A 12,205-nucleotide genomic window follows, 5' to 3' on the forward strand; every position below is an offset into this window, starting at 1 on the left:
CTTTACGTCCACTGAGAAGTACCAGTTCAACTATTTCATCTTTCGACAAAGCCATGTTTAATTTGTGGAGGTTAAAAAATACATAGTTAATGAGATTTCCTTTGTGTAGAAAGGGGTGTCAAATTCAAGGAAAAACCCAACATGAAGACTGAGGGTGTTAGATGCAGAGTTGTCTAACCCACAAAAACTCCAAACTGCGTTTTCTATCATATCTTTAATATTTTATGGTTGAGATTTTACTGGCTAAGTGGTCCAACCCACAACGTAACTAAAGTGTTACAGTGGCACTTTGAATGTTGAACCATTCTTGAAAACTACAGAAAGTGGCTTAAACCATTCTGCTTCCAAACCCTTCAAGTATTATAGTAAGGCTCATTATGACTATTGCATCCTTATCAGAGTGAAAGTGGACAAAAAAACGAGGCTGACACACAATGTCAGTTTAAACCAGGTGCATATTGCTTTGGATAATTGGTCGGACAGAGTTTCATATTTATTAGATGATAAATCCAAGCGTGGTAGCTGAGTCAAAGTGCTGCACCCCAGGCAGACCTCTCTAAAAGTTAGAGATAAAAGTACAAAAAGCATCAGAACAAGCATCTGTCAAATGTGACAGCGCGTAGGAAGCATGACAAATCAGGCAATTAATTTGTAGCTTTGCAAATGATCATTAGGCCACCTGTTGTCTTCTTCCACATGACAGGCTTTTTAAATGGATCTTTTTGGTAAAAATTTTAACACAGTGGTTAATTAAGTACAGTATCTTCTGAAAGACGTGAAAAGGTGTCATAAAAATTCAAAACCTGCAATAAATTGTCTTTAAAAATGTGATGTATTGCAACAGTAACAAATCAAACAGTCACACAAAATGATCAAAAACATAGAGACCCCATTATTTCTGTGCATAAGCTGCCAAACTAAATGATCCCATCTCGGTGCTTTACGAAGAGGGATACAGTAAAAGAATCATTGCTAACCAGCTAAAAAAAAAAAGAAAAATTCATAAGGTAACAACACAGCAAAGAGTGAGCTGTGCTTAGTTTCCTATTGTCAAACTGTGACAGAAAGTCCTCTTTTCATATAAATAATGCAAAAAACACAAATATCTCCCTCACACTCACACCAGAACTGTCACATGAGTCTCTAAAAACCTAGGAGACACATACAGTACCAGGTGTAAACTAACCGTGACGTCACCCGTTGGTTTCAACGCCGAGAAAATGAAGCCCGGATTTTGCTACTTCCTGGTCGCCGTTTTGGATTTTTTGGAGCCAGTGACGTAAAAAGTGTCATCAAACAGACTGGACCGGTAGAGCAACTAGGGGCAGGATTGGCTGAGGACTCTCTTATCCCACCCACATTTTACCACAGAGGCTTCTGTTGCTGTCTATCAAGTGTAGCCACGCCCCCTGGCTCCGCCAACTTTAACGATTTATTTAAAATTCAGTATTGATTTATTTTAAGATCGGCCACCTGATCTCTCATTTTGACCATGAAAACTAACAGGAAAAAAATCCTGAGCTGTAGAACATCAGTCTATCAAATTTTATTTTTTCCAAAAATGAATTGGGGTCTATGGAGCAAAAGCTTTTTGGAGCCAACCCTAGCGGATGGCGTGATATTGCAAGTTTTTGACACTTCCGGGTGGGCTTCAATTCTGGAGCCAGATGCTACGTCCACTATATATACAGTCTATGTACAGTACATAGCCTGCATACATAAAAATATACATATATGCACATACACAAAAACAATAACCTCTCAATGTGTAATAATGATCTGAAATCATAAATTCATATAAAAATAAAAAAATAAAAGTGAAATCAAAAGAAGTGACATCTGAATTGGTGAGAGAAACAATAATCTCCATTGCTCTTCCACTGTGTGATGAATTGGCATCACACAGTGGAAGGGGTTACAAGAACCCTAAGGAGTGCACCAAGATGGTGATCCATAGCATCGCTGGCTGTGGTAAATTCTCCAGTGACCGCACCATTTCCCAGTATGCCAAGGAGATCTGGGGAATGGAGCCAACTTTGGAAAAGATTGCTGCTCCAGATGATCCTCGCTAAACCGAAACGCCTGCCTTCACCACCTCACTGTTTAGCTCAGAGATGAGCCAGCTTGGAATCAGCAAAGCAGCTGTCTGTTGTAACCTTAAGAAGAAGACACAGAATGCTTCCATCAAGAACGAGAGAGGGAGAGGAAGAAAACAGTGGTAACAGTGGCCTAATAATTATTTCCAAAGCTCTATTTCAGAGGACTAACAGGTCAGAAACCAAACAAGTGAAAGTTACAACGATAAAAGTACAAGTGTGATTATCTGTCAAGTGTGACAACTGAGAGGGAACATGACAAATTCAATACTTCACTAATGCCAAAGGGCTGCACTGGGTTTAAAGTGAGTGGTGAGTCCATGATGTCACCACCCTGAGGCAAGGTACGGATTATTTTCTCTGCACCAGAACATTAATGATGCTGCAGATGCTGTTGATAGCCTGTATAAAGCCAAGCATGAGTACAATCAACATTTTTGTGTAGGTTTTGCAGTCACATGTTAAGCTATGCAAATCTTTAACCCTTTGATGCACAACATGGGTCAAGAGATATATTCAATGGAAAATGGGTGACTTTTTACCCATGCTGTGCATCAAAAGGGATAAAGCTCTTTTTGCTTGTGTTTCCTTGTCGTTTAGCTTCTGACGTGGTGTTAGGGGTTGAAACTCTGTTCGACACATTATTCAATGATAATTATACAGCTGTTTTTTATTATTGACTGTATCTGTTTGCGTTGTGTTTTTGCCTTGTGTTTTTGTAGCAGCCCCCTTCTGTCATCTGGAGGTTTTCTGTGATTCAGCTGCATATTGTTGAAGAGACATGGCATTTTGACGTTTTGATGATGGTGGTGAAGAGTGTTGTCTAACAAGTCAATACAAGATCTCCCAAAGATGTGCAGCTGGGCTGAGATCAGATGACTGTGAAGGCCAAAGCAATATTCTAATGTGGTTGTATGTACATTCCAATATACATACTACCATACAGTAAAGTCCGAATTCATTGTATGTCAAATACAGAATGGCAAATTACCAGGATGCCCCACTAAACCCACTTGGCATTTGAAGTGATGCTTTACCAGTCCTTTGCACAGTTAGGAGCCTCCTATCACAGTGTCTCGTGCAAACATAAACAACCTTAAGCTGCTAAAAGCGCAGACAGATGACAGCACATTTTGAGTTACAGACTACAATGGTGAAAGATTAAGCAGCATTATTATGACAAAGTCGTATCTCCCAATTGTACGTGCACAAAAGTGAGACGACACACAATCACTAGTTGCGGTGACACCAGTGATCCACCCCTGTAAGGAGACCATCATGCAAGTGTAATGCCACCCACAAAATAATCAAATCAGCTCATTGCAGGGGTCAAGGTTTCAGGCCTATGCTGTTCTCTTCATGTTCACCACACATTTATTTGTCCAACTGTCAACAAAATGTTAAAGGATGATTCATCACTTTTATCCACAGTTCAGTGGTTTTTGTGCCACTAAACTTTCAAATGTGCATCCATCCCGTCTTTTTTTGTCTTCTGTAGCACTGTGCCTTTTGAAAAAAGCTGCATTTTGGAATGGCCTTTAATAGTCACAAGTCAGACAAGAGTGTGAATGATCAGATTGTTGCTCTTTAAAGCCATGGCTGACAAAGGTGTTGCATCCACAGCATACTTTAGATATTTAATAGATATTTACATTTGTACAGTTTCTAAAAAACAAGCTGCTTTTGACTCTACTTTGCACATTAACTCTAGACCGATATTTGATCATGTTGATTTAATTGTCCAACAACTTGCTCCTGCATGTTGTTTTTGATGAATTGTGCATTGACATTATAGATTGAGTTTTTTCCTCTAAACATGTCTGCTCTGTGGAAACACTGCTGAGTCAGTTATGGCTTCTCAGCTGCAGCAGAGATTTTGCAAATCTTTTTTTTTTTCAAAATTGGTGCAAATTGGTTATTTTTTGCTGAATTTCTAAATGGGATGAGCAGAATAATGGGATTTCATTAATATATCACAATTTTGAGCTTAAATGTGGCTATTTTTTCTGATGGAAATGTATGTCACACACGATTAATTCATTCTTGTCCATTTCTTAAGCAAATGCCAAAGGATGATTCATCGCTTTTGTCAACATCTTTGGGGTTTAAGTGCCACTCAGCTCTCAAATGTGCGTCCAGCTTGGTAATGAGGGGTTTATACAGTGCCGTCCCTCTTTAATATCCCTCTCTGTTCCTGCTGATTCAGTCTGATCACGTCTCTTATTGACATTCTTAGTCACCTTGCTCTTCTGCATCATCAAATATGTATGGTCAACTGCAATTTCTGACCCTGTTTACTGACATCTTTCTTATTAATCTACCGGTAAATGCAAAGATGGTTTTGGTTACTCTTCCAATTGAAGCCAGTTGAGCAGTGACTGAAGCTCCTCCCATCTGTGCCCCAACGATGACCCCTCTTTCAGAGCCACTTAGGTCTTTCTTCCATTGCCATTTTGACACACAATCAGAATCAGCTGGATCTGCTCAGCATCTTTGTAATTGCTTAATGGTAGCATGCAGCAGTCATGTGTGGAAGCATCTACCAGTTGATATAGTTTTTTTCCTATCAGTTATGAACATTGCATAGTCTGTGACGGTGTGATGAAGATAGAATCTCCACCCAAATAAAAATTAACTGTTCAAATAAATGGATTCTTCCAATTTTCAAACAAAAGCCAACATTATTGTCACACAGCCAGAGAAGACAGCAGTTGTGGTACCACAGGAGGAAACAGTGACGTGACCTTTATCGTCACGCCTCGTCTCACCTTTTCTTAATACACGCAGAAATGCAGGCCGAATCATTTCAGTCGCAGCAGGTGCGATGTATGTGGCTGCCTGGATCAACACGTCTCAGGAGGACAGTTAAGAGGCTTATCCAACAAGTCGAGCAATACGCGGGATCTGTGGAGAAACCAAGCGTATCACAAAGTGCAACACGTTAAATGTGCCTGCATCTGTTCAGTGATACGACGCTGCTTTTGCATGAATCAGTCGTTTCCCACCTCAGGGTCAAAATCCCCTGAGGTGTTATGGGATGTTGTTTGGGCTAAGATAATGTGTGTGTGTGTATATATATATATATATATATATATATACTGATACATTGAGGACATCCAACAGTATGACTGAAACATAAGGAGGCATAATGGCCAATATTTAGACACAGTATGAAATCTGTGCTCCAAGAACAGACATATCATCAGCTTTCATAAGTCTTTCGTATGCATGCTTCAATAGCTTTGAGATAATGTACGAGTTGATCTGTCCAAATCAGGAATGTCAAACTCATTTTAGTTCGACGTGAAGCTCAATTTAATCTCAAGTGGGCTGGACCAGTAAAATCACAGCATAATAACCTACAACTCCAAATGTTTCCCTGTGTCTTAGTGGGAAAAAAGTACGCGTCTGAAAATGTTCACATTGAAGGAACTATCGTTTTACAAAACATTATGAACACTCTGAAGTTTTGTAAGAAAGGTAAGTGCAAGTTCCAAAATTATTATGCCTCAGTTTATCATTTACACATTACAACTCACAGATCAGTGTGTCTTCGAAAGCACAAAACATTCAGTCACAGGTATCTGGAACTGAACTATGTAGTATTTTACTTTATGATCAAAACAACCTGTCAAGAACTAGAAATTACTTTAAACTTACAGTCTTACAAATGTACAATTTGCAGTTAATGTCTTCGCTGTACTTTATACATTTTGCAAAGTCATTCTCTGGGCTGCATGTTTGACACAACTGATCTAAATGATCATTCCACAGCTTGCGTGAAGAAAGATTAACTATAAAATGAGCTCCAGTCATTCCACAAATATTCAAATGAAACATCATTACATTTAAAAAAAAAATTTGGATCACTTAAAAATGTCCATATTTTGAAAGGAAAGCAGTTTTTTTCAGGGAAGATGAATCAGAAATATAGTCTAGACATTGTTAATGTGCTAAATGACTATTCTAGCTGGAAATGTTTTAATGGAATATCTCCATAGGGGCACAGAGGAACATTCCCAGCAACCATCACTCCTGTGTTCTAATGCTACATTGTGTTAGCTAATGGTGTTGAAAGGCTCATTGATGATTAGAAAACATTTGTGCAATTATATTAACACATGAATAAAAGTGTGAGTTTTCATGGAAAACATGAAAATGCCAAAAACTTTTGAACGGTAGTGTATATTGTGCAGTTTATGTATTTACATGTCCAATTTATCAGTGCTAGGACAAAAGCTACATATCCAGTGGCAGACATAAGGACATATCTCTGAGGATTGGTTTCTGTGGACCACATCATTAATATCTGAAAGATTGTTCTCCTAACATTCCATATGCCGTGTGGACAACGATAACACATGATGTAGCTCACCTCTCTGGCCAAGCAGATCATCTTTAATCCTCTTGAGTTTCCCAAATCAGCAGCATCTGTGGCCAAAGAAGAAGAATCAAGGTCAACAAGTGTCATTTCTGAGAGCATTAAGAGCCATATTTCTCAGAGTGTGGTGCTTAACCTTCTGAACCCCAAAAGTTTTTTGCTCCTGTCACATTTTCACTCACTGTGGCCTCATTTTTACCACAATATAAAGTCCAGCACCTCTATGGAAACAGCACAACCACAGCTAGGAGGACAGAGAATTAAAAAAAAAAAAGCCTTTTGTTCAGTTTGACACAGCAATGATGTCATGAATAATAGAAGAAAAAAAAAAGCTAACATACAAGTTGAATCTCTGTGAGGCTGTTGACAGTGGGTTGTGGAATGTAGTTCCACTTTTCCTGAAGGGCTTAGCAGAGTTTGGAGCCTTTTTGGAGGACTGGATTGTGTAACATTACATTCATTTTGTTGCCCATCACCTGTCGTGCCACAATTTCTTTTTCTTTTCTCAACAAATGGTGCCGTTACGGACATTCAAGAGCAGCTAGCAAAAACGCCAACAGCCTGTTCTTATCTTTTTATGCCATCTGTGACATTTTGAATAAAGCTGCATTTTATATGACCTTTAATAGTGATGAGTCAAAAGAGTCTGAGCAAAAGAATCAGCATGCTTTAGATGTTTAATAGATATTTGCAGTTCTGCACTGTCTAAAAGCAAGCAGATTTTGACTACTTTGCACATAAACTCTAGAACGATATTTCATCACATTGAAATGTTGAATTAATCGTCCAACAGCGCTTTCCTGTGCGGTTTTTGATGCACTTTACATTGACATTATTGATCTAGAGCTTTCTCCCTGAACATCTCTGCTCTGTGTAAACACTGCCTGCAGTTTAGCCGAAAACTCTTTCAGGTTTTGTCACGATTGTTTGTTACAGCTGAGTCAGTCATGGCTTCTTATTTGCACCAGGGAGCAGAGATTTTTGCGTATTTTTGTTTTGTTTATTTTACAGGATTTTACAGGTGCAAATGAGTTATTTATTGCTGATTTTCCTAAACAGGCCAAGTAGAATAAAGCAATTTTGTTAAAATATCACAATTCTAGGCTTACATTTGGTTATTTTTTCTGATGGACCATCAGAGTTGAAAATCCAACCAACAAGCATTTTTTTTGTGTTTGTTTTATTCCTTTCCATGTCATTTTGGAAAAGCAAAAAAAGACTGAAAAATTACTTTGAGGGAAGATTTCAGCTTCAATGTCTCAGAAATTAGACACATGCAATACGAGAAACGAAATATGCCTCCAGTCCAACACAAGCTGTTGATGATATTAAACACAATTTTGTTTACTCACTTTATCCAATCACATTATAACCGGACTGAAAATATTTTGAAAGTCAACATGGGAGGCCAGGACTGATAAAGGTGCATGTTTGGCAGCAGTGCCTCCGTCCTGGTGTCCCTGTCAGAGTTAAGCTCATGGGGACGACACTGTGTGTGTCTAATAACGCTGCACTGCACTGCAGAGCAGCTCTGTTTGCTGCAGTCACGACTGCCCCACAGAAACAACCAAACAGAGGACAGCAGGACGGGAAATGGCTGACAGGAGGATTTCTAATCGTCTGCTTTCTCCTCTCGCTTTGGGCTGTACAATTAATCACCAAAAAAGAGAACAAAACAGGTTTATACTCCACAAATAGCTGTATTATCCCGATAAAAAATGTAATCTCACATGTGTAATTGAACTCACATGGCTTTATTTAAAAGAGTAAATGTTGAGGTTATTGTGGAAATGTATTATCACTACAACCAAAACTCTCAACTACTTCAAATCACCAGTGCACATACAACATTCAAAGAGTTCATTTCAACACTAAGTTAGTGTCCCAACCCACAAAGTGTCAAAGGTACACTGAAGATAGTGTTGAATTGTCAGAGTTAATTTAACTCTGACAAGAGCTAATATTGTATTCAGTGTAAAACTTGATTCACACTACACTGAGTAGTGTGAATCATGTTTTACACTATGACACAAATAACTCTTAGTGTTGTTTACCCTTAACACCAAGGGGTTTTTGGTGTTATTGGGAATTAACTCCTCAAAGAGTGTTAAGCCTGCTTAGCACTCAGTGTCGATTATGAAACTACTCCAAATACAGTGTTGATTTTTAACTGATTCCTGTGAGTGGTAAAAATTCTTCATTCTGTTACTGTTATTCTTACCCAACGCACTTAAAACAAGTAGAACTTTGGAAGAAAATACAAACAACATTATATCCATGTCTGGAAAATGTTTACTAAAACAAAAACATAGCAACCTCCTGCCTGAGAACATTTTAGGTAAAGTGATTTACCAGCACAGAAACCATGAATCAATCGTATATGCTTCACAAGCATGCTGGTAGTCACAAATAAAACAAATCATTCCCGTGGTATCATCTAAGGTCAGGTGAAAAGAATAAATAAAAATCATCACTCAAAATCGCTCCGCTGGATGATCTTTTCCTTGAATGTAGTAGGCCTCCCACGATCCAACACTAGAGAAGTCCAAACACGAAAAGCTGTAAAAGAAATTAAAATCTGATCATGATCATTGATAAAAAGGAAAAAAATACCCAAGACATCCCCTATTAGAGAGTTGGGACTAACCTCTCCAAAAACTCGGCAGTTTCATCTTCTCCAAACAGCAGGACAAAGTCTTACTCATTCTGAAACTGATTAAACAAGAAAGTTCTGAAAGAAATTGTAAAGCAGTGGACCAATAGAGGACAGAAGTGTTGACGTCAACACTAATTTGTGTATGGCCTAATGCAATTTTTTTCCGTAAAATATTCAGTTACCTGAAATGTTATCTTCACTTTCTGCTTGATAGAAGTCTCATCAGTGGAATACTTCATGAAGGATATGGCCTCCTTGCATTGGTCTTTACTCAGGGTCACCTCAAGACGAAATGAACCAAAGAACACGGCGGAGTTATGTGACGATCAGCGTGTGTGAATCCTTCCTCTGTTACCAACATCACTCAAAATCGGACTAGGGGATTTAAATGAAGTTTTCAGGGTCGGTCAGAAACGACACAAGGACCAAATCATTAGACTTCGGTAGTCATTTTTTATTTTAGAATAGCTGCACTTCCTTTGTATATTTGGTTGTTTATGTTGCTGCTGTTTCATTGCAATAATATTTTTAATATCACTTTAAATACAGATAATTGAAAAGAAAAAAAGTGGCTCTGAAATACTCAATGAACTGATGTGTCATCTAGTGTTAAACTGAATAAGAATTCTTAATAATATAAAATGTAACTGACTGAGCTGTATTAATTAAATCGAGATATTTCAAATTGAAAGAAACGCAACATTGACTGAAAGATTTCAGTCAATAAAACCTTAAATTCAGTTACCTAAGAAAACCATCCTTTATGTCTTCCCTCAAAATGACCTACATTTAAAAAAATATATAGCCACATAGTAAAAATTTCACACTAAAGATGAATCACTGATAAACATTTAATGGCATTAACTCAATTATTATGAGGAAACAGAAATCCATTTCTAATATTTCTATCAAATATGTTTATGTCTGTAAAATATACTGGACATCAATAAAAATGTCTGCATAGTAAAATATATAAAGTTCATCTGCATTTATACATCATATTGATGTTTAAATAATGGGAACTGCAGCCCACGTTCAGTCAAGTTATAGGAATTACGGATAAACAACGTTTCCAGGTTTCTCTGACAAATTAAAAGCCGTGATTTGTTTAACGGAAAAATTACATGATTTCAAAATGTGACTTTGGACATGCAAACAGCGTTAGCTTGCTGCTCCACTTGCTGCTCCATTTGCTCTGAGTATTTTTGTTCTTGTCTTTGTCAAGCCTAAATGAAAAATTAATCCATCTTCTGGCAACATTACTGACTACAGGATCCACGGAGTGACCGGAAGTTAGCCAACCTAGCGGAAGTGCTAATGAAGTCTGCTCTGACACAGATTATTACCGTCACACATGTAGCTTTCAAAATAAATCTAGTCCAAGACACAGAGCTGTAGCTCCGTTTCAGTGTGAGGTCTAATGTTTCTCTGTGTGACTGTGTCTCACTTCCTCTAATAAAACCCTCCTGTTTACTCGTAGCTGAAGCCACAGATATATATATCTATCTACTGATTCATATCTATGCACACTAGTCTGGTCCGATGCTGTCTCCCTGATGACGTTTCACGAGTACTTGAGAACCAAGTACGGACAGTTACGTACTGACAAACGGCCACAGTCTTCTTACCTCAAAGGTACAAAGCTGCTCGTCTTCTTCCAGCATCAGGAAACCTCTTCAAAGCGTCTTCAAATCAAAAGATCAAAATAACGTCATTGGTGCATTCAGGTGCAGTCTGACAATGAAGCTGCGTTCAGGAGCGTCGGAAATCTGAATATCAGTAATGTAAATTTCCAGTGAAAATTGTGGGGGGACACACGGGGTGGCCAATCGATAATGGGGGGACCGTGATCTGATCTGATATTTTTTTGCCCATGTGATATTTGGAGAGTGGCGTGAGAACGTGTGAAGGGACTGAGTTGCGTGTGTCTCACGGCCAAAGCGTGAGAGTTGGCAGCCCTGTTTACACCAACACTGGGTGTCATCTCACCCAATTGGGCTCTGACTGGTGTTGTAGTAACTCTGATGGAGTTAATCTACTTTGACATCACGTATTTTACTCTGGAGAATTTACTGTGTATGTGATGCAATTCAGGTTAAATGTCTTATATTGGTAGGTGTTGGCAATATTTAGTCATACCAGAAAGGCTCCTTCTGTCCTGGAGCTGCTGTGGGTCTATAGACTATTGGATGTGCTGCTATGAGCCATTTGGTCCTAAAGAAATAGAGCTTTTGCATTCTCAGGAGCAAATTCATAGTGAGCAATGGGCTCTGCCAAGGCTGTTCCTTGTCACTGATTCTGTTTCTGATATCCTCAGACAGAATGTGTGCGGAATAGAGAGCGCACACTTTTGTGATCTCAGAGAGCGTCTGTGGTTTTTCAAAAGATGTAACGATGTTGGCTTCGTCAGACTGTGACCCTGAGTTAGTGGGAGGCCAAAATGTAAAGTGGTTGGAATTGGAGTCGGTCCATGTCTGAAGCCACGGTGTATCGGACTGCACAAAGTGAGAGTATTTTAGTTTTCTAACACTCAGATGGTTGGTCTGTGTCTCATTTCTTACCTGGGCTCTGTGATTTTAGGTGCGAGAAACTGACGAGCTTACAGAATGTAACGTCATCTTCACCACGAAGCAGCAATGAAGGCTTTTTAAAAACGTGTTTCCCCTTGTTGTACTAGTTTCTTGTTGTTTTCAGCAAAAGACCTAATTATCTAATCATACACTGTCTGCTGAACACCAAAGATGATGTTTGACTAGCAAGTGAAGAATGTAGTGCAGCTATAAAGCCACATATTTTTGGTGGAGACCAAAGCATAGCAAAAAAATTGGGAAAATATTTAATTCCTCAAATTTCTAAAATGGTTCATCTGATGCTTTTGCAGTTGTGACTTCTGAATGCATACACAGACGGTAGTTTTAACAGAACTTCTTTTTCTTTGTCAGTCCATGCCATTATAGATGTTGCTGCACGTCTCAGATTTTGTTCGCAAGTTCTGTAAATATTTTGTCAGGATTCAGATACTTCCATATGTTTTCAGGATTTTTTGTATATTCACTCTCAAAAAATGTCTCA

The 12,205-nt window shown here is 38.6% G+C and overlaps 1 long non-coding RNA gene across 5 annotated transcripts; it reads right to left on the reverse strand.

Annotated features, from left to right (window-relative positions):
- Positions 1–809: 809 nt before the first annotated feature.
- Positions 810–10,898, reverse strand: LOC110965075 (uncharacterized). Of its 5 annotated transcripts, XR_007944796.1 has the most exons (8): positions 10,762–10,883; positions 9,316–9,414; positions 9,125–9,189; positions 8,952–9,036; positions 6,472–6,527; positions 6,306–6,383; positions 4,865–5,000; positions 810–2,156 (listed from the first exon to the last, which is right to left on the reverse strand). It is a non-coding gene; the product is annotated as an uncharacterized LOC110965075 (long non-coding RNA). The 5 variants fall into 5 exon arrangements; XR_007944793.1 differs by having other exon boundaries at positions 6,472–9,036; positions 10,762–10,898; XR_007944794.1 differs by lacking the exon at positions 6,306–6,383.
- Positions 10,899–12,205: the final 1,307 nt, after the last annotated feature.

The sequence above is a fragment of the Acanthochromis polyacanthus genome, chromosome 10 (assembly GCF_021347895.1).
Source record: "Acanthochromis polyacanthus isolate Apoly-LR-REF ecotype Palm Island chromosome 10, KAUST_Apoly_ChrSc, whole genome shotgun sequence".
Lineage (NCBI taxonomy): Eukaryota > Metazoa > Chordata > Actinopteri > Pomacentridae > Acanthochromis > Acanthochromis polyacanthus.